Source organism: Ranitomeya imitator, chromosome 1 (genome assembly GCF_032444005.1).
Source record: "Ranitomeya imitator isolate aRanImi1 chromosome 1, aRanImi1.pri, whole genome shotgun sequence".
Lineage (NCBI taxonomy): Eukaryota > Metazoa > Chordata > Amphibia > Anura > Dendrobatidae > Ranitomeya > Ranitomeya imitator.
This window is the reverse complement of record NC_091282.1, coordinates 631,366,028-631,389,538: the sequence shown is the minus strand read 5'-3', so window position 1 is coordinate 631,389,538 and position 23,511 is coordinate 631,366,028. Positions and strand designations below refer to the sequence as shown.

At 48.7% G+C, this 23,511-nt stretch overlaps 1 long non-coding RNA gene across 1 annotated transcript in view; it reads right to left on the bottom strand.

The window, feature by feature from the left end:
• Window positions 1-17,411, bottom strand: part of LOC138657982 (uncharacterized) — a 105,421-nt gene extending 88,010 nt beyond the window's left edge. The window contains exon 1 of the long non-coding RNA XR_011317283.1: window positions 17,328-17,411. This is a non-coding gene — a long non-coding RNA (uncharacterized lncRNA). The remainder of the gene's footprint in view (window positions 1-17,327) is intronic.
• Window positions 17,412-23,511: the final 6,100 nt, after the last annotated feature.

Here is a 23,511-nt window from a genome sequence, read left to right as displayed (position 1 = left end):
GGTAACGTTAACCCTGATGATGATGATGATGATGATGGGAAATCGCATGTGTTACCTGACCATGCGTTATCTTGTAATGATGCATCTAATAACCATTTTTTCCCTAGGATTGATGGTGAAAATGTTGTACCTGTGCCAACGGAACCTGATAATGATTTTTCTGTGAAGGTTAATGTGTCCATAGGTACAGGCGTGCCCAGCCACGTCGCTCTGCGGAGTGAGACGGCTGAGGAACCCCTAACAGGGGCAAGTGTCGGTGCTACAGGAAATGGGGAGATGCATGGGAACCGTGAGGAAGGTGATGCCATGAAAATGACCAGTGCCACCGAGGAAGGTAACTGGCCCATAAGTAGCACTGCTCATAGAGTGTTGGGGGTGGATGGGGAGGTAGAGCCCATAGCAGCGCCGGCTGATGGGTCTGTAGAAACCCCCGGGGAGACAGCCTACGTAGCTGCTGTCACCTGCATTCAGAGTGCCCGGAATGCAGAGAACTGTCTGCCTTCCGGACCCTCCTCAGTCATCACTGTGACTGAACCAGAGGTGGACCCAGAGCAGGTCCAAGAGGGTTCCCGTGGGGAAGGGACCCTGACGTCGCTTTTGGCTTTCCCTAGCCAGGAGTTTCAGGCCGCTCTGCACACAGATGCGAGCCTAGAGAGTTTGAGACAACTTGCCGGGACGCTCTTCTCTGAGACTGATAAGGAGAAGGTGTTCTGGGAACGAGGAAGGTTGTACCGGGAGACAGTACCCGGAGAATCACAAAAGGAGTGGTTGAGGGAAAGACAGCTGGTCGTCCCGCAGCAATTCCGGGGTGAGTTGTTGCGGATTGCCCATGAGATCCCGCTCGCTGGACACTTGGGGATCAGCAAACTAAGGCCCGGCTGTCTCAACACTTCTATTGGCCTAAGATCGGGACAGATGTGTCAAACTACTGCCGCTCCTATATCACTTGTCAAAGAGTGGGGAAGGCGGGGCCTGCTCTTAAGGCTCCCTGTTGTGAATTCTGTGGCTGGATTCACTCCTGTGGTCACAAGTGGTGCTGCAGCTTCTGAGCTTCCTCCCTCAGGTGTTCTGGTGAGCTCGTTGGCTGCTTTGTTATTTAACTCCACCTGATTCTGTCTTCCTTGCTCCTTGTCAATGTTCCAGTGTTGGACCTGAGCTTCTGGATCTTTCCTGTGGCCTGCTGCTCTGCTTAGATAAGTGTTTCTTTGCTTTTGTTGCTACTTTTTCTGTCCAGCTTGTCTATTCGTTTTTGCTGGAAGCACTGAGACGCAAAGGGTGCACCGCCGTGCCGTTAGTTCGGCACGGTGGGTCTTTTTGCCCCCTTTGCGTGGTTTTTTGCTTTAGGGTTTTTTGTAGACTGCAAAGTTCTCTTTGCTATCCTCGCTCTATCTAGAATATCCGGCCTCACTTTGCTGAATCTATTTCATCCCTACGTTTGTCTTTTCATCTTGCTAACAGTCATTATATGTGGGGGGCTGCCTTTTCCTTTGGGGTATTTCTCTGAGGCAAGTCAGGCTTGTTTTCTATCTTCAGGCTAGTCAGCTCCTCAGGCTGTGCCGAGTTGCATAGGTAGTGACAGGCGCAATCCACAGCTGCCTTTAGTTGTGTTTAGGATAGGTTCAGGTATTGCGGTCTACAGAGATTCCACGTCTCAGAGCTCGTTCTATTGTTTTTGGGTTATTATCAAATCACTGTATGTGCTCTGATTGCTGGCACACTGTGTCACTGGATTGCCTACATAACAGTACAAGGAGCCAACCTAATGATTCTCAATAGAGGGAAAAAAGAAGTTCTGACATCATTTTTTTTTCTCAGCTCTGTGTTCAGTCTTTTTTTTCCCCTAGACATTTGGGTGTTTCAGGACACAGGTGTGGACATGGATATTCAGGGTCTGTGCTCTTCAATGGATAATCTCGTTACAAATGTACAAAGGATTCAAGATACTATTGATCAGAAATCTATGTTAGAACCAAGAATTCCTATTCCTGATTTGTTTTTTGGTGATAGAACTAAGTTTCTTAATTTCAAAAATAATTGTAAGCTATTTCTGGCCTTGAAACCTCATTCTTCTGGTAATCCTATTCAACAGGTTTTGATTATTATTTCTTTTTTGCGCGGCGACCCTCAGGACTGGGCATTTTCTCTTGCGCCAGGAGACCCTGCATTGAGTAATGTAAATGCGTTTTTCCTGGCGCTCGGATTGCTTTATGATGAGCCTAATTCAGTGGATCAGGCTGAGAAAAATTTGCTGGCTTTGTGCCAGGGTCAGGATGATATAGAAGTATATTGTCAGAAATTTAGGAAGTGGTCAGTACTCACTCTGTGGAATGAATCTGCGCTGGCAGCTTTGTTCAGAAAGGGTCTCTCTGAGGCTCTTAAGGATGTCATGGTGGGTTTTCCTATGCCTGCTGGTTTGAATGAGTCTATGTCTTTGGCCATTCAGATCGGTCGACGCTTGCGCGAGCGTAAATCTGTGCACCATTTGGCGGTATTGTCTAAGATTAAACCTGAGCCTATGCAGTGCGATAGGACTATGACCAGAGTTGAACGGCAAGAACACAGACGTCTGAATGGTCTGTGTTTCTACTGTGGTGATTCCACTCATGCTATTTCTGATTGTCCTAAGCGCACTAAGCGGTTTGATAGGTCTGCCGTCATTGGTACTGTACAATCCAAATTCCTTCTGTCCATTACCTTGATATGCTCTTTGTCATCGTATTCTGTCATGGCGTTTGTGGATTCAGGCGCTGCCCTGAATCTGATGGATTTGGATTATGCTAAACGTTGTGGGTTTTTCTTGGAGCCTTTGCGGTGTCCTATTCCGTTGAGAGGAATTGATGCTACACCTTTGGCCAAGAATAAACCTCAGTACTGGACCCAGCTGACCATGTGCATGGCTCCAGCACATAAGGAAGTTATTCGCTTTCTGGTGCTACATAATCTGCATGATGTGGTCGTGTTGGGGTTGCCATGGCTGCAAACCCATAATCCAGTATTGGATTGGAACTCTATGTCGGTATCCAGCTGGGGTTGTCAGGGGGTACATGGTGATGTTCCATTTTTGTCTATTTCGTCATCCACTCCTTCTGAGGTCCCAGAGTTCTTGTCTGATTATCAGGATGTATTTGAAGAGCCCAAGTCCGATGCCCTACCTCCGCATAGGGATTGTGATTGTGCTATCAATTTGATTCCTGGTAGTAAATTCCCTAAAGGTCGATTATTTAATTTATCTGTGCCTGAACACTCCGCTATGCGCAGTTATGTGAAGGAATCCCTGGAGAAGGGACATATTCGCCCATCGTCATCACCACTGGGAGCAGGGTTCTTTTTTGTAGCCAAGAAGGATGGTTCGCTGAGACCATGTATTGATTACCGCCTTCTTAATAAGATCACTGTTAAATTTCAGTATCCCTTGCCATTGTTATCCGACTTGTTTGCTCGGATTAAGGGGGCTAGTTGGTTCACTAAGATAGATCTTCGTGGTGCGTATAATCTGGTGAGAATCAGGCAAGGAGATGAATGGAAAACTGCATTTAATACGCCCGAGGGTCATTTTGAGTATCTAGTGATGCCGTTCGGACTTGCCAATGCTCCATCTGTGTTTCAGTCTTTTATGCATGACATCTTCCGTGAGTATCTGGATAAATTCCTGATTGTTTACTTGGATGACATTTTGATCTTCTCAGATGATTGGGACTCTCATGTGAAGCAGGTCAGAATGGTTTTCCAGGTCCTGCGTGCTAATTCTTTGTTTGTGAAGGGATCAAAGTGTCTCTTCGGTGTGCAGAAAGTTTCATTTTTGGGGTTCATCTTTTCCCCTTCTACTATCGAGATGGATCCGGTTAAGGTCCAAGCCATCCAGGATTGGACTCAGCCGACATCTCTGAAAAGTCTTCAAAAATTCCTGGTCTTTGCTAATTTTTATCGTCGCTTCATCTGTAATTTTTCTAGCATTGCCAAACCATTGACCGATTTGATCAAGAAGGGTGCTGATTTGGTTAATTGGTCTTCTGCTGCTGTGGAAGCTTTTCAGGAGTTGAAGCATCGTTTTTGTTCTGCCCCTGTGTTGTGTCAACCAGATGTTTCTCTTCCGTTCCAGGTCGAGGTTGATGCTTCTGAGATTGGAGCAGGGGCGGTTTTGTCACAGAGAGGTTCTGGTTACTCAGTGTTGAAACCATGTGCTTTCTTTTCCAGGAAGTTTTCGGCTGCTGAGCGTAATTATGATGTGGGCAACCGAGAGTTGCTGGCCATGAAGTGGGCATTCGAGGAATGGCGTCATTGGCTTGAAGGAGCTAAGCATCGCGTGGTGGTATTGACTGATCATAAGAACCTTACTTATCTCGAGTCTGCCAAGCGCTTGAATCCTAGACAGGCCCGTTGGTCGTTATTTTTTGCCCGCTTCGATTTTGTGATTTCGTACCTTCCGGGCTCTAAAAATGTGAAGGCGGATGCTCTGTCTAGGAGTTTTGTGCCCGACTCTCCGGGTTCATCTGAGCCGGCGAGTATCCTCAAGGAAGGAGTCATTGTGTCTGCCATCTCCCCTGATTTGCGGCGAGTGTTGCAAAAATTTCAGGCGAATAAACCTTATCGTTGTCCGGCGGAGAAACTGTTCGTCCCTGATAGGTGGACTACTAAAGTTATCTCTGAACTTCATTGTTCGGTGTTGGCTGGTCATCCTGGAATATTTGGTACCAGAGAGTTAGTGGCTAGATCCTTCTGGTGGCCATCTCTGGCAGTCCTGTGGGATTTGTGCTAGGGCTAAGCCCTGCTGTTCACGTGCCAGTGGGTTGCTTTTGCCCTTGCCGGTCCCAAAGAGGCCTTGGACACATATTTCGATGGATTTCATTTCTGACCTTCCCGTTTCTCAAAAGATGTCAGTCATTTGGGTGGTCTGTGATCGCTTTTCTAAAATGGTCCATCTGGTGCCCTTGGTTAAATTGCCTTCCTCCTCTGATTTGGTGCTTTTGTTCTTCCAGCATGTGGTTCGTTTGCATGGCATTCCTGAGAATATTGTTTCTGACAGAGGTTCCCAGTTTGTTTCGAGGTTTTGGCGAGCCTTTTGTGGCAGGATGGGCATTGACCTGTCTTTTTCCTCGGCTTTCCATCCTCAGACTAATGGCCAGACCGAACGAACCAATCAGACCTTGGAGACATATCTGAGATGTTTTGTTTCTGCAGACCAGGATGATTGGGTGTCCTTTTTGCCGTTGGCTGAGTTCCCCTTAATAATCGGGCCAGCTCGGCTACCTTGGTCTCTCCATTTTTCTGCAATTCTGGGTTCCATCCTCGTTTCTCTTCAGGACAGGTTGAGTCTTCGGACTGTCCTGGTGTGGATTCTGTGGTGGACAGGTTGCAGCAGATCTGGACTCAGGTAGTGGACAATTTGGCCTTGTCCCAGGAGAAGGCTCAACTTTTCGCTAATCGCAGACGCCGTGTGGGTCCCCGACTTCGTGTTGGGGATCTGGTTTGGTTATCTTCTCGTCATATTCCTATGAAGGTTTCCTCTCCTAAATTTAAACCTCGTTTTATTGGTCCGTATAGGATTTCTGAGATTCTCAATCCTGTGTCTTTTCGTCTGACCCTCCCAGACTCCTTTTCCATACATAATGTATTCCATAGGTCGTTGTTGCGGAGATACGTGGCACCTATGGTTCCATCTGTTGAACCTCCTGCCCCGGTTTTGGTGGAGGGGGAATTGGAGTATATTGTGGAGAAAATTTTGGATTCTCGTGTTTCTAGACGGAAACTCCAGTATCTGGTTAAATGGAAGGGTTATGCTCAGGAAGATAATTCCTGGGTTTTTGCCTCTGATGGCCATGCTCCAGATCTTGTTCATGCCTTTCATGTGGCTCATCCTGGTCGGCCTGGGGGCTCTGGTGAGGGTTCGGTGACCCCTCCTCAAGGGGGGGGTACTGTTGTGAATTCTGTGGCTGGATTCACTCCTGTGGTCACAAGTGGTGCTGCAGCTTCTGAGCTTCCTCCCTCAGGTGTTCTGGTGAGCTCGTTGGCTGCTTTGTTATTTAACTCCACCTGATTCTGTCTTCCTTGCTCCTTGTCAATGTTCCAGTGTTGGACCTGAGCTTCTGGATCTTTCCTGTGGCCTGCTGCTCTGCTTAGATAAGTGTTTCTTTGCTTTTGTTGCTACTTTTTCTGTCCAGCTTGTCTATTCGTTTTTGCTGGAAGCTCTGAGACGGAAAGGGTGCACCGCCGTGCCGTTAGTTCGGCACGGTGGGTCTTTTTGCCCCCTTTGCGTGGTTTTTTGCTTTAGGGTTTTTTGTAGACTGCAAAGTTCTCTTTGCTATCCTCGCTCTATCTAGAATATCCGGCCTCACTTTGCTGAATCTATTTCATCCCTACGTTTGTCTTTTCATCTTGCTAACAGTCATTATATGTGGGGGGCTGCCTTTTCCTTTGGGGTATTTCTCTGAGGCAAGTCAGGTTTGTTTTTCTATCTTCAGGCTAGTCAGCTCCTCAGGCTGTGCCGAGTTGCATAGGTAGTGACAGGCGCAATCCACAGCTGCCTTTAGTTGTGTTTAGGATAGGTTCAGGTATTGCGGTCTACAGAGATTCCACGTCTCAGAGCTCGTTCTATTGTTTTTGGGTTATTATCAAATCACTGTATGTGCTCTGATTGCTGGCACACTGTGTCACTGGATTGCCTACATAACAGCTCCCCTGATCCCGTTGCCAGTGATAGAGGAGCCTTTCCAGAGGATCGGGGTGGACATTGTGGGCCCGCTGGCCATCCCCAGCAGCTCTGAAAAGCGATATATCCTTACTGTGGTAGACTACGCTACCCGGTACCCAGAGGCAGTAGCTCTGCCGTCAACTAGGGCAGATAAGGTGGCAGATGCCCTGTTGGCCATCTTTTCACGTGTAGGATTTCCCAGGGAAATGCTTACTGATCAAGGGACCCAATTTATGTCTCGTCTAATGGAGGCTCTCTGTAAGAGAATGCAGGTGAAGCACCTGGTATCGAGTGCGTATCACCCACAGACCAATGGCTTGTGTGAACACTTCAATGGTACCGTCAAACAGATGCTACGCATGCTGGTGGAGACTCAAGGGCGCGACTGGGAGCGGTACCTCCCACACCTGCTGTTCGCTTACCGAGAGGTTCCGCAGGCCTCGACGGGGATCTCCCCCTTCGAGCTCCTGTTCGGCAGGCGAGTCCGGGGACCCCTTGGGTTGGTCAGAGAATCCTGGGAAGAGGAGCCGAACCCTTCTGAAGTGTCCATAGTGGAGTATGTCATGCGCTTCCATGACAAGATGCAGACCTTGACGCAGTTGGTGCATGACAACATGACGCAGGCTCAGGCTGACCAGAAGCACTGGTACGACCTGAACACCCGGGAGCGGACCTACCACATGGGTCAAAAGGTGTGGGTGCTGGTCCCCGTGCCAACGGATAAGCTTCAGGCAGCCTGGGAGGGCCCGTACGTCGTCCACCAACAGCTCAACCCGGTCACTTACGTGGTCACGCTTGACCACGTTCGGGGTAGGCGAAAGGCCTTTCAAGTCAACATGATGAAGGCTCATCACGAACGTGAACCTTTCGTCCTACTGGTCTGCAGCTTGCCCGAAGACGGGGAGGAAGACACCCTCCTGGACATGCTGGCCCAAGCCAAGGCCAATGGGTCCATCAAGAACGTGGAGGTAAGCACCTCGTTAATTGAACCCTAGCGGTTGCAGTGGCAAACCACGCTGGAACCCTTCCGGGTCGTGTTCTCCAACCGACCTGGGAGGACTCAGTTAGCAGTCCACGAGGTGGACACCGGGAATCACGCCCCACTACGGCAAACACCCTATTGAATCTCTGACCAGGTGCAGCAGATTATGCGCCAAGAGATCGATGAGATGTTACAGCTGGGGGTGATTCGACGGTCAAAGAGTGCATGGGCCTCACCTGTAGTTCTCGTGCCAAAGAAAGACCAGACCACCCGGTTCTGCGTGGACTACAGGGGGCTCAACGCCATCACAGCCTCTGACGCGCACCCAATGGCGCGCATCAAGGAGCTGCTGGATAAGTTAGCTGGCGCAGATTACTGTTATGATCTGGTGGCCTTAGAGCAGCATGAGACGTACTCTAGAGAAGGTGGCCCCTGTACTGACCGCAAACCCTGAACCTAGCAGCGCAACTAGAAGTAGCCGTGGGGGGTACCTAACACTCCCTAGACCCCTCGACACAGCCTAAGATCTAACTTCCCCTAAAGACAGAAACAGGAAACCTATCTTGCCTCAGAGAAAATCCCCAAAGGACAGACAGCCCCCCACATATATTGACTGTGAGAGGAGAGGGAAAAAACATACACAGACATGAAATCAGGATTTAGCATAGGAGGCCATACCAGCTAAATAGAAAGAATAGAACAGAGTACTATGCGGTCAGTATTAAAACACTAGAAAATATCCACCACAGAAAATACAAAACACCACATCTGACTAAAGACATGGAGGGTATATCTGCATCTCCAGAGACACAGCAAGGCTGCAAAAAATACTTCACAGACAAAGCTGAACAAGAAAAAACATGAAAAGGCACAGAACTATAAGGTCCACAGCAGGTGGACAGCAAAAACAAAGCCAGGACTTATCTTTGAAGAAAAGCAGAGCGAACAGGAGAGACCAGAAGGGATGTGAATCCTCCAAAAACAATGGACAACTGGCAGGGACTAAAGAGTCCTGCAAAGCTATATACCCCAGTCAGTTTTGCAATTAGTAGATACACCTGTCCAATCCTGCAGTCCAGGCACAACTGCATTACCCTCTACTACCACCGGAGGGAGCCCAAAAGCTGAATTCACAACAGTACTCCCCCCTTGAGGAGGGGTCACCGAACCCTCACCAGAGCCCCCAGGCCGATCAGGATGAGCCCGATGAAAGGTACGAACCAAATCAGCGGCATGGACATCAGAGGCAGAAACCCAAGAATTATCCTCCTGGCAAAAACCCTTCCATTTGACAAGGTACTGAAGCTTCCGCCTCGAAAAACGAGAATCCAAAATCTTCTCAACAACATATTCCAACTCCCCATCGACCAACACAGGGGCCGGAGGATCAACAGAGGGAACAACGGACTCCACATATTTCCGCAACAAAGATCTATGGAAGACATTATGAATAGCAAAAGAGGCCGGAAGCGCCAGGCGAAAGGACACCGGATTAATAATCTCAGAAATCCTATAAGGACCAATAAATCGAGGCTTAAACTTAGGGGAAGAAACCTTCATAGGAACATGACGGGAAGATAACCAAACCAGATCCCCAACCCGAAGCCGGGAACCAACACACCGACGATGGTTAGCAAAACGTTGAGCCTCCTCCTGAGACAGCACCAAATTGTCCACCACATGAGCCCAAATCTGCTGCAACCTATCGACCACAGAATCCACACCAGGAGGGTCAGAAGGCTCAACCTGCCCAGAAGAAAAACGAGGATGAAAACCAAAATTACAAAAAAAAGGTGAAACCAAAGTAGACGAACTAGCCCGATTATTAAGGGCAAACTCGGGCAATGGCAAAAAAGCCACCCAATCATCCTGATCAGCAGACACAAAGCATCTCAAATAGGTCTCCAAGGTCTGATTAGTTCGCTCAGTCTGGCCATTTGTCTGAGGATGAAATGCAGAAGAAAAAGACAATTCAATGCCCAGCTTGGCACAAAAGGCCCGCCAAAACCTAGAAACAAACTGGGAACATCTGTCGGACACAATATTCTCCGGAATACCATGCAAACGTACCACATGCTGAAAAAACAATGGAACCAAATCAGAAGAAGAAGGCAATTTAGGCAAAGGCACCAAATGAACCATCTTAGAAAATCGGTCACAGACAACCCAGATAACCGACATCCTTTGAGAAACGGGAAGATCGGAAATAAAATCCATAGAAATATGTGTCCAGGGCCTCTCGGGGACCGGTAATGGCAAAAGCAACCCACTAGCGCGGGAACAGCAAGGCTTAGCCCACGCACAAATCCAACAGAACTGCACAAAAGAACGCACATCCCGCGACAAAGAAGGCCATCAAAAGGACCTACCAACCAAATCTCTGGTACCAAAAATCCCAGGATGGCCAGCCAACACAGAACAACGAACCTTTAGAAATCACTTTACTAGTCCATCTATCAGGAACAAACAGTTTCCCCACTGGACAGTGGTCAGGTTTATTAGCCTGAAATTCCTGAAGAACCCGTCGTAAATCAGGGGAAATGGCAGAAAGGACCACCCCTTCCTTCAGAATGCCGACCGGCTCAAGAACCCCAGGGGAATCAGGACATATTTTGAGATGGTCTCTGGATACTGCAGTCGAAGTTTCTCCTCCATCTTTACTGATAAAGCAGACTTTCGTGTTGTCAAAGTTTGAAGGTAGGATCGAGTAAGGTTCCACTTCCTATCAAGTTTGTGTAATCTCCTTTTTTTGTTTGAGCACTTGTTCACCTGGTGACAAAGGAATTGCAGGGGCATGTTGGTTATAGTCTCTTTCTTGCTTTTGTCTCGCTTGTGATAGACTTTTCTCTACGCATTCTTGTACTTGGCGGTACCTTTCTTTTCTCTCAACTTCCCAATCTGTATCTGGTGCGGTATTTTCTGGGGTTAAGACTCCCATGTCTAGATCAACTGGCAGTTGACTGGGTCTCCCTCTCATCAAGTACGCAGGAGTACAGTTGGTGGAATTCACTGGGACATGGTTGTACAAATCTACCAAGTCTGATAACTTTCTGGCCATGAGTTCCTTTCATGTAAAGGCAATGTCTTCAGTAGATCAATCACCACTTGATTCATTTTCTCACACATTTCATTCGTTTGTGGGTGATATCGGGTTGTTCTGATCTTTTTACATCCGTACAGGTTGCAGAATTCTTGAAATACCTCTGCTTCAAAGGCCGATTCTTGATCAGTAAGCACTTTTTCAGGATAACCATGGAGTCTACAGAAGTACTGTTGGAAAGCTCTGGCGACTGTTCTTGCTGTCAGATCCTTGACAGGGACAACTACCAGAAAACTGGAGTAGTGATCCAAGATAGGCAAAGCGTAGACATAGCCTGACCAGCTTGGAGTTAATTTCATGTGGTCTAAGGACACCAGTTCAAGTGGCTTTTTGGTGACGATGGGCTGTAGGGGAGCCCATTGGTTGTCACGGTCCTTCCTGCAAAGGTTACATGAGCTACACTCACGGCACCACTTTTTGATGGTTTTCCTCATGGCAAGCCATTAGAGTCTTCCACGTAACAGGACCTCCAACTTCTTCCATCCAAAGTGTCCTGCTCCGTCGTGGTACGCTTCTAGAACCATGGGCGCATCTCATCTTGAGACCATCATTGAGATCTGCCTGACTAGTTTGTGCATGCGTGGATCGATGTTTCTTCTGCACAGTTTACCATCGTAGATGAATAGCTTGCCCTTTTCCTTCCAGAGTTTTGTTTCTTGCGGATCAACTGGGCTAGGGTGCAAATCTGCCTGTGTTAGCAGTTCTTTCACCAGACGGATTACGGGATCGCTATGCTGCGTTTCTGCCCATCCATGGTCATCATAGGGTTACATTCACGTCGATGAATACCAACAATCACGATCCCTTGGTCTTTAAATTCTACCTATCCCACTTTTATGGTGATCTCTTTGTATCCCACTTATGGCAACGGCTGACCGTTACTGGCTGCTATCGTGAAATCATCATCAGGGCCACGAGTAATGTCTGTGTCCGCACAATAGCGCTTATAAAGTATGTACGGCATAGTTGTAACCTGTGAACCAGTGTCCAACAAAGCGTTCATGGGGATGCCGTCGATCACAATGGGGAGAACAGGTCGTCCTCCAACATATTTGGCTCACCAGTTGTTTGGGCCTGGTCGTCCTACTCCTGGGGCTTGGCCCTCTGCCCCAGGGGTCGCTCGTTTAAATGACAGTACCTTGCAATGTGTCCTGCTTGGTCGCAGCGGCGGCAGATGGGTCGTCCATCCTGGTGCTAGCAATCGTCGTCTCTTCCTCTGGTTGGCAAGATCCTCTTCTGCCGTCGCCAGGTAACATCCTCCGGTCTGGAAGCCAGCTTGATCTTCTCCTTGGGGGCCTCCTGTAGGGACTGCATGGTCCGACTCCGGGCTAATGCAGCAAAGTTCTTAGTCAGCTCCTGCACCTGGAGACGTAGACCCGCAGGGGAATCATCATCGAGGGCCTGGGCATCGGCCGCAGCAGGGACCTGAGAATTTGATGCCACCTCTTGGTTGTACGTGAGTGCTGGATGCTTAGGAGGTACTGCGCTGCTGGGTGGAGGCTCGGGCAACACCCGAATGGCGCTATCCTTAAACTGAGCGAAGTCTAGGTCAGGGTTTTGCAAAGCAAGGATTCGTAATTGAGTCCTGCGGGTGTGAGATAGAAGCCCCTCAATGAACAGTTCCTTCAAAAGTTCATCTGCATCCTGTATACAGTCCCTTTATCCACAGCTGGCCAGGATTTTATCTCCCTCAGGGCCGCTCCAGATAATTGGCCAGTTAGAATGTTAATCTTCTTATGCTCTGTCAGGGGGTAAACTTCAAACAGGCTACAGAGTCTTTCTTTAAAATCGGTGAACATGTGGGATTCATCAGAAAATTGCGGGAGCCAGGCTGCTCCAGGTATGTACGGCATGGACAAGGGCATGATGGCCGCAGTAGCTGTGGCAGTGTCTGGCCTGCTCATGGGAGCTGCTGCCTCGGCTAGTGGTATGGGGACTGCGGCTGCGGATTAGACATGGCTCTTCCCCCTCGCTAACCTGATAGAAGTTGGATCTCTTCTCTGGAATCTGCGGTGGTTCCTCCTGTGCTCCACTCGGCACTTTGCAGCGTCTTTTCTTCCAGCTTTGCTGTACGACATCTTCACTTCTGGCGTTCCAGGCAGCAGCGTGGCACCCGTTTCAATAAATCTCAGTTGGGCACAGTTCTGGCACAGTCATTTAGGCGCACATGACCCACTTTGCTGGGTCAGTCCATCCTGTTTGTGACGCCAAAGTAATTTGCGCTCCCCACAGGCTGGGGTACTCGGTACCGCGTCCGGTACTTAAAGGGAATGTCATGGTGGCGACCCGGTCCGTGGCCCTGGGCACCAACGTTAGAGGGAAAGGTCTTTAAAGGGATAAAGTTTATGTTCGTGATGCCACCTGTGGTATTCGGTCACTGGGGACTGACGCTGCTTTAAGGGGTCCGCTGGAGTGATGTTATGGCAGCTAGATGGTATATCTTCCCACAGGTGAAATATATCCCAAGGGCTCCCGGTGTGTAGATTGTGGTATGGTGAGAGGTGCAGAGAAGCACAAGGACACAGGATTGCAGTCTCTTTACCTTGTTTACTGTTGTTTTCAGCAGCCACAGTCCAGGGCACCAGACCACAGAGCAGGCAGAGAAGTCCGGGCAATCCAGAGACAAGCAAGATCCCCTGGGTAAGTCAGGTGGGAGCCTACCACTCTGCGCTTTCTCGAAGTCCCTGCTGCCACCAAATGTCTCAACAAGGTCTTTAATCGTTCTGCTGTCCTAGGACATGTACCTGTATGGCAGGCAGCTCGAGCTGTAGGTTCTGGGGTTCGTTCTTGGTGACTCCAGGCTCCAAAGTGCTGCTGTGCCGCAAGTAATTGTGGGCAAAGTTTTGGCAATACAGTGCCCTCTGGTTCTGCTCCGTGCCGTAGAGTCCACATGAGCCTCGGGCTCCCGGTTCCCAGCTCCTTGCACTTAAGCCATTCAGAGGCCAGCTCGTGACCTCTTTTGGCTCTCACTTTCCTCTGTACTCCACTCCTGTCTGTCCTTGCACACAGACTCCTACTCCAAACTGAGCTCACTCCGCCTCCAAACCAGGATCTCTTTATTGAGGGAAGCTGCCCTAAAACAGGGTTTTGAGCTCCCCCTACTGGCCTGGAATTGTAAGGTGTTGTGTGTGTGTAAATCTACCAAAGGAAATCCCACTTGTCTCCAGACATAGCATTACCCTACCCCGAGAGGAAGGCAGCACTACTGTGGTATCCGAACTCCTGGGGTGCCACACATTTTTTCCAGGATCTGTATCACTTTATCCCAAGTATCCCACTCATGGGGGGAACAAAACATGATGGAACATTGAGCCTCACCATCTAGGGCCATCAAGCAATCTCATCTTGTATATCAGGGGTCATGGGATGCATCCGTAACATGCTTTTGACCCTTTCAGCCCAGTCCCACAGCATTATATTAATCCCCCGTTAATTATGGGAGATTGCTGAGAATGGCCCCCAATGGCATTCTAGACATTGGGGCACTCGTGGTGGATTGATCTGCTGCGTCTGGGTCCAAAGACTGCACCTGCCGACTACGCCAAATGTTAAGCAGGTATTTGGATGCAGCAACACAGAGGCGCAGCGCAAGGGTTACCAGGGATTTGGTTTCATTAATACAGGAAGAAATCTCCTCACAGTAAAAAGGGGAAAATCAGATTTTAAACTAGAGAATGCAAAAACAGGGTAACTTAAGGCAATAGTTTATGCATGCATCTGTTTCACTTAGCGTGAGTCCGATGCTGATCACTTCATCACAGATGAAAGCTGAAAGCCGGCTGATGTCAGTGTTGTGGTCTTCAGGCTTCCCCACCCAACAAATGTTCTGGCGGCAAACGGTGGTCACCGGCCTGACCCGCTGAGCCCCTAGTCTATTGCGCTGCTCTCTGCAGCTGGAAGCCTTTCACAAAAATCTCAGCGTGCCCCTGCAGTCAGAAGTCCCGTACCTCAGTCTCCCGATCGACGTGCTTTGTCCTGCATGCCAAGAAGCGTTTCCAGGTCCTCCTGGCACTCCTCCCCCCTTGCTACCGCGTGGACTCAAGTTACGCGTGGAGCTCACTAGGTCTCTGCACTTGCTGATCTCCGGCGGGAACTTCCTGTCGCTTCCTGCTCAAAACTCATTTTCACCTCTTTCACTACCACACCCCCTCTCTGCAGGTCATGGGTCCTCTTCACCCCCCATTTCCTTCCCCCCTGCAATACTGGATGCGGCCCAGGCAGTTCTGGACCTGATGCCTTGTTGGTACCCACAGCCCCGCCTTCTTCCTTACACCTCCAATAACCTCCTCACCCAGAACTTCAACTTTCTTCCATAAACTGCTGATACCACTCCTCTCAGGTCCCCATAAAAAAACGAGTATCTTCCACAATGTGAAAGATATCTCATATTTCAATCTGAATACTTTTTACTTTGGATTTACCAATAATTTCAATAAATGATGAAGTATTGTGACCATTTAGCCTATAAAAAGTGAATGAGGAGGGGGGAATGAAAAAGGAATACAATTGAAAAAAAAAGAGCTGCAAAAGTATGCCGAGGGGAGAGGAGAAGCTGGATTGCAGTGTGGAGTAATATATGAAAGTGCTATGTTCTCTCTGCAGGCCGAGCATCAAACGAGATACTTAGTATTGAAGCAGCAGAAAGTGCCGAACACTCGTGTATGTTTGTATTACTTTGTAGAGCCATGTGTATATCCTTTGCAGAGTGAAATTTGGCTGACAGCATCCTCGCCGGTTAAATGAGGAAGGCTATAGCCTCTCTTTACAATGGTTACAGAGCGACCGGGTGTTATGCAAAAAAAAATACAAAAAAGAAAGTGACTGCCTGTAGAACAGGCAATCTAATACTTATAGGAATGTTCTCACTTGTCTACCAATTGGGGCATCTCCTCCTCCTTCCTCTGGCCTAGATTTTATTCTGCCGATGTAAAAAAAACTTCAAAAGATATCAACTGTTCTATGAAGCCTGTTTACTGTGGCGATAATTCAAATAATAGGTTTCATCAGAAAATATAAGCTTAAAGGGAAGGTGCCATCACAAAATTTTTTTTCCAGCGATTAAAAAAATGTAAAGAATTAATGATTACATTTTCTTAAAAAATATTATCATGTGTTTATAATTTAGTAAAATATAAAAAAATAATTTTAAAAGGTTTGGCATTTCCACCTTTAAACACTAGGGGGAGCAGCTAATGAAATTTGACAAAAACCTAGCGTACAACTAGCTCACATTACTGCACTGCAGTAATTGTGGGCGGAGTCTGCTGACATGTGTGTGATGTCACTCCTCCCCTTCTGGGTGTTTGCTAAGGGATAAGAGAGGATGATATTCAGGAACCCAGTGAGCAGCCATTTTGTTGGTGACTGCAGAGTTAGGCCGGGATCACACACACGCGAGATACGGTCGAGTCTCGCATGGTGAAAACCCAGCTCTGGCGCTGCCACTCCGGAGCGAAGCATGCAGTCGCACAGCAAAACATGGAGCTGCACGCTCTGCTCCGGAGTGCCGGTGCCAGAGCTGGGTTTTCACCTGCGAGACTTGGACGTATCTCGCGTATGTGTGATCCCGGCCTTATACTGACAAGTAGACAGTCACTGAGGATGGCAGGCAGCAAGGATTCTGGGAGACATATGGTGGAGAAAGCAGGGTGACAGCAGCACAGAGTATTTCAGGAGAGCAGTGTGCAGGTCTATGGAGGGCCCCCTGTTTGGTGCGCGGAGCAGCCAGGGATTGTGCATAGAGCGCTGTCTTTTATACACATGGATGGACCGTCTGCTCCACAGAAATACAGGAAACATTTCTATGGATTGATGGCCTGTTCTGATCCAGACATTGCACGCTAAGACCCCATTCCCGTCCTCAGCTCCTGTCCTGGTGATGTGAGAAAGTGAGGCGACAGGCACAGTCCGAGGTGACGCTGGGGGGAAATGTAGCCATATAGTAATGATAAAAATGAGACCCATCTCTTCAGCTGCCTCACCAGCCTTCCCCTGACGGCACCTAACTGGAGGTCATGCTGCCCCCTCTATTACCCCAGACCCGTGTGCAGGTGCTCAACCAGAACCACCCTAGAATGGGTCCCCTTTCTGAAGATAATACTGCTATAGTGTTCTCTCATAATACCGCCATACAGATCACACATAATGCTGTCCCATAGTTCTCACATAATACCATCATATAGATCGCAAATAACGACGCCATAGAGTTCTCAGATAATACCGCCATATATATCTCACATAATACCGCCATAAAGAGCACACATAATACCGCCATATAGAGCACACATAATACCGCCATACAGATCACACAATACTGTCCTATAGTTCTCACATAATACCATCATATAGATTAGATTAGAGGATTAGATGCACAGCTCAGTCAGTATTACACAGGATAGGATTAGATGCATGGCTCAGCAGACAGCATCACACTAGAGAGGATTAGATACACAGTTCTGTCAGTATCACACACGATAGGATTAGATACACAGGCAGCACAGTAACACACATGGGAGGAGATACATTTCTCAGCATCACAAAGGATAGGATTAGATTACCTCTCCCCCTCCATGCCGATATTACTTCACTGCTGTGGACTCTGCTCCTTTCTCCCTCCTGTGCCGTCCTTGGTCTCCTCCTCCTATAACAGCAGGGCTCTCAAGTGGAGCTCACAGATGCACTGTGAGCTCCAGAAAGATGGCGCCGATCTTCTGCCTCTGCTGTGGTGTGGACAGCCCAGGGGGCGTGGCCAGATCACAGCAGGGAGCAGCTCAATGCAAAGTATAGGGTTGGATGCCGACCGCAGATGTCTATGCCCAGGGCTGCCGTATTTACACAGTGTAAGTGTCGTGCAGCTACACTTACACTCCTGCAAAGCATAATGGCGGCGCCCAGTGGCTGAAAAAAATAATAATAAAAAAATGTTAGAGTAAAAAAATGTAAATTTGTGTTAAAAATAATTGTTTATATGAACAATCATTTTTAATACAAAAAATAAAATGCGGCACCTTCCCTTTAAAAGGACTCGTTCAGGTCTTTAAATTGAGGGACTATGCTTAATATAGGAAATAGATGTAGCATTGTTGGGGAACCTACTCCAGAAGATCCCCCTCAATCCAAAAAACAAAGGGGTCTTGGTACTTGACTGAGAATTCTGATCTTTTAATTGTTTAATCTAGATCAATGCTGTATCTTGACTGTGCCTGGTACTGTCACTTTGCAATGTTCAGCTTAGTTTTCTTGACTAGACCAGTCATTTGATTGAGGGGCTATCCTGAGCATAGGGTATACAGTAGCTGTAGTATTGTTGGGGAACCAACTCCAAAAAATGCCTCTCAATCAACAGAGCAAAGGGCTCTGAGCACTTGAATGAGCATTCTAACCTCTTACATGCTTATCCTTGCTCAGTGCCATAATAGGACTTTGCCTGGTGCTATAACTTAGCCTTGCCCTGTAGCTCAGTCCTTGCCTAGTTTTGTTTTATTGAAAAGATCAATCTTTTAATTTAGGGACTATCCTTTGCTTAGGTTATCTATAATATAACGCTGGGAGCGTCACTCTGTCCGAAGCCTTTATAGACTGCGCAAGCGCAAGCGCCGGTGCACTCTGGGCCTCACAGAGTGACGCTCCCAGGAAATCGCGGTATGCGTAAACACTGAACGCACACCGCTATCTCCACCGGAGAGTCAGGGACCGTGGATGCTCCAGGAGGGTGAGTATATTCACCTGTCCCCCGTTCCAGCGCTGCGTGCGGCTCCGTCTCCCGGGTCCTCTGCTGTGACATTCCCAGTTCAGAGGGCGCGATGACGCGCTTAATGCATGCCGGTGCCGCCCTCTGACTGAACAGTCACAGCCAGAGGACCGGGAAGATGGCGTCGCGCAGCGCTGGAACGGGACAGACAGGTGAGTATAGCAAGTGCTGGGGGCCTGAGCTAGCGGTGATACCGGCACCTGACCCCCACAGCGCGCCGGTGTCCCCGCCTGCTCAGGCCCCCAGCACTCGGCGCCCAGCGACGATAGGTGAGTATGGTATTTTTTTTTATATATGGTAGCAGCATACGGGGCATATATCATGGAGCATCTTATGGGGGGCATATAATACAATGGTGGCGCAGGATGGGAGCAGCACATGACAGAACGGGGGCGCAGGATGGCAGCAGCACATGACAGAATGGGCGCAGGATGGCAGCAGCACATGACAGAACGGGCGCAGGATGGTAGCAGCACATGACAGAATGGGGGCGCAGGATGGGAGCAGCACATGACAGAACGGGGGCGCAGGATGGCAGCAGCACATGACAGAATGGGGGCGCAGGATGGCAACAGCACATGACAGAACGGGCGCAGGATGGGAGCAGCACATGACAGAACAGGGGCGCAGGATGGGAGCAGCACATGAAAGAACGGGGGCACAGGATGGGAGCAGCACATGACAGAATGGGGGCGCAGGATGGGAACAGCACATGACAGAACGGGCGCACGATGGCAACAGCACATGACAAAACGGGCGCAGGATGGGAGCAGCACATGACAGAATGGGGGCGCAGGATGGCAGCAGCACATGACAGAACAGGGGCGCAGGATGGGAGCAGCACATGAAAGAACGGGGGCACAGGATGGGAGCAGCACATGACAGAACAGGGGCACAGGATGGGAGCAGCACATGACAGAACGGGGGCACAGGATGGGAGCAGCACATGACAGAACGGGGGCACAGGATGGGAGCAGCACATGACAGAACAGGGGTGCAGGATGGCAGCAGCACATGACAGAACGGGCGCAGGATGGGAGCAGCACATGACACAACAGGGGCGCAGGATGGGAGCAGCACATGAAAGAACGGGGGCACAGGATGGGAGCAGCACATGACAGAACGGGGGCACAGGATGGGAGCAGCAAATGACAGAATGGAGGTGCAGGATGGGTGCAGCACATGTCACAATGGGGGCGCAGGATGGGAGCAGCACATGACAGAATGGGGGCGCAGGATGGGTGCAACACATGACAGAATGGTGGCGCAAGATGGGTGCAGAACATGTCAGAATGGAGGCGCAGGATGGGTGCAGAACATGTCAGAATGGGGGCGCAGGATGGGATCAGCACATGTCACAATGGGGGCACAGGATGGAAGCAGCACATGACAGAATGGGGGTGCAGGATGGGTGCAACACATGACAGAATGGGGACGCAAGATGGGTGCAACACATGGCAGGATGGGGGCGCAGGATGGGTGCATCACATGACAGGATGGGGACGCAGGATGAAGCAGCACATGTCAGAATGGGGGTGCAGGATGGGAGCAGCATATGTCAGAATGGGGGTGCAGGATGGGTGCAGCACATGTCAGGATGGGGACGCATGATGGAGCAGCACATACCAGGATGGAGACCATATACCAATATAGATGCTAGCCACCCGGGCGTAGAACGGGTTCAATAGCTAGTTGATGTATAATCAGAGGAGAACAGACTCCTTAAATGCCTCAAAATCAGCTAAATAAGGAGGTCATTACACTTGACTGAGCATTATGCCAGGTACTGCAGCTGAGCTTAGCCTTGCCCAACTAGTATTTTAATGGAGGAACTATACCTACTGGGGGACACACTCCAAAAGTGCAGAAAAAAAAGTCGTAGCACTTGACTAAACATTATGACCTCTTACATGCTTAACCAAGCTCAGTGCTCTTACTTGACTGTGCTTAGTCCTGAAGATTTCTCCTTCCTTCTTAGTCCTGCAGATTAGCACAGCCAAACTCTGTTTATTGTAATAGGCTGAGCTGCAGTTACAGGCCCAGCTCCATACTCATCAACTCTCCCAATGTGCCTGGGAGGCTTTCAGAAGAGTTAGCAAATCAACATAGAAGCACCCTGAAACCTTCTGGAAAGAAGCAGCCCTACATTTTTTTCACCTAGCATCCAAAAACACATTTAGGATGTGAGTACTGAGCATGGATGATGAATTGTAAACTGGCTTAGGTTAAGGATATGAGAATTGGGCATGGATAAGGATGGAAGAACTAGGCATGCATAAGGATGCCATAACTAGACATGGATAAAGGTATGGGAACTGGGCCTATACAAGGATGCAGGAAGTTGACATAGATAAGGATGCTGAACTCCGCGTGGGTGTGGATGAGAATGTGAGAACTGAGAGCAGATGAAGATGTGGGAACTGGGTGTGGATGTGGATGTGAGAAGTGGGTGTCAATGAGGATGTGAGAGCTGGGAGTTGATGAGGATAGGAAACTGGGTGTAGATGAGGATGCATGAACTGGGCATGGATGAAGATGCGGGAGTCGGGTGCTGTGCACAAACCGTGCAAGGATGGTGATGTGGAAACTGGCCATGAAGGAAGATTTGGGAATTGGGTTTAGAGCTTGGTTGAGATGAGGATGTAAGAAGTAGGTGTGGATGTTGATGCGAGAAATGGGTGTGGATGATGGTGAGTGAACTAGGTGTGCATGAGGATGAGAGATCTGGGTGTGGATGAGGATGAGAGAACTGGGTGTGGATGAGGATGAGAAAACTAGGTGTGCATGAGGATGTTAGAACTGTAAGTTGACGAGGATGGGAAACTGAGTGGTGATGAGGATGTGATACCTGGGCGTGGATGAAGATGGGAGAGTTGGGCACTGTTGACTATGCGAGAACTGTGCGCGGATTAGAATGTTAGAATGTGAAAACTGGGCATGAAGGTAGATTAGGTGAGTGGAGATGAGGATGCAAGAACCATGTGTGGATGAGAATGCGAGAACCGTACGCAGATAAGGATGTGAGAACTTGGCATGGATGAATTGGACACCACAATCCCTCATCAGCCAGAAAAAATGTTTCAAAATGTTTTGCACAGCCACACTCTTATGTACTATTGGTATGCTATAGGTCCTGATTCTATAAATTGTTGTTGATTTTGGTGCCTGCTTCCCTACTCCTATAACCAATCCTAATGATCGCCATCATATAAAAGTCATGGATAGCTCATTTAAAGCTTCTGTTTACTCACGGATCCTTTTGATTGAGTTGACACTATATGCAGCGCCCCAGGGTCCTGGTCGTTGTAGTAATATCATTCTCCTCTAGGGGGAGTGATGGTACGTTTGGAGGCAAAGAAAGACAATTGAAATCCAGGTATCGCAAACATGCAACACATTTCGCACTCCAGGCCACCAGGAGAGCTATGCTCCTATTTATTAGGGCACTCTTCACACTTAGGTAAAACTGGTTGCCTGGGGAGGAAGTTAGGCAGTTGCGGATGGAGCTTTGCTCAGGTAGTTGATCCCTGGCAGGGGTGGGAGCCTGTCAGAGGCCGAGACAGAAGGACATGGAGCTGTGCCTGCCTAAGTGCGGCAGTTCCTAAGGAAGGACATGAAAAGAGAACTGTATTGTAGAGAGGGTGAAGAAGTCATAGCAAAGGCGTAGATACCAGAGGACTTTTGCCTTACACAGGCTGCCTCCTTCTGAGGCGCAGGATCCCGGTAGCTGGAACACCGAGGGAGCAACAGTCCTTAATGCCTTGCTCCAGAGACTGGCAGGACAGCTTATTTCACGCTACTGATCCGCCCCAACACCCAGGAGGCAAGGTGGCACCGCTTAGAGGCTGGGGCATGATAGAGTCCCTGTAAAACGCCTCAAGCCACCGGTCATACGGGTTTGTTCTATGCATCTGGGGGACAGAGAGAGAGACATAACATCTAGAACATCTGTGAGGACCTTATGAGAGGCTTAGCAGTAAGGTACTACAACACCAAGGCGCTAGAGGAAGGCTACTGATTTCCACCTGGATAAGGGGACTCTTGATTTGCCTCCAAACCGGCCAGATTCTGCATGCCCTTTGATCTGGTGCTCTGGAATGTGGATGCTGGAGCCTTCAGTAAAAGGTAAAGAGACTGCAACCTTGTGTCCTCGTTCTTCAATGCGCCTCTCACCATCCACCATCTACACACTGGGAAGCCCTGGGGACATACTTCACCTGTGGGAAGGTATACCATCTAGCTGCCATAACATCACCCCAGCGGACCCCTTAAAGCAGCGTTGGTCACCCTGACCGAATACCACAGGTGGTGTCATGAACATATCCCTTTAAAGACCTTTCCCTTTAACACGGAAGTCCCACGGGCCATGGACCAGGTCAGCTACCGTGACAACCCCCTGAGAACTGAAGGACCCGGTACCGAGTACCCCGCTGCCCTTGGGGGCGCTCCATATACATATAAACTTATGACAAATATGGGTATTTGCAGTAAACCATTGTGCTTCTTTGGTATGCACTTGGCACGCTATCATCCCTAGCCACATTGTGTATAGGCAGCTTAAAAATTCTTATAATAAATAGAGATATAGCAAAGTAATTTATGTAAAATGATGCCCATGTGAAGAATAAATGGGTAAAAGAAGCCCACCTTGGCTATGAAAAAAAAAAGTAATAGGCGTCCAGGTTATCTCATTTGCGGATTCTAACAAGTGAATGAGTTATGAGGGGAAAGGTAATTTTCCAGCGCTATACTCATTTTCTCAACATCTGTGATGCTGCTGACATTTTTCACTCTCGGGAACGGTTGTGTTTGTTAAGACCTCTCCGTGTATGGCAGCCCACACAAGTCATGTTTACGGTGCACATTTGTATGAGCAAATCACACAAATAACTACAATATCCAGACATGTAGACATATAGGATTATTTAATGGCACAACTAAAAATAACCCGCTTCAAGAAAATGTGTCCATCCGATTGGTCGCTTTTGCTA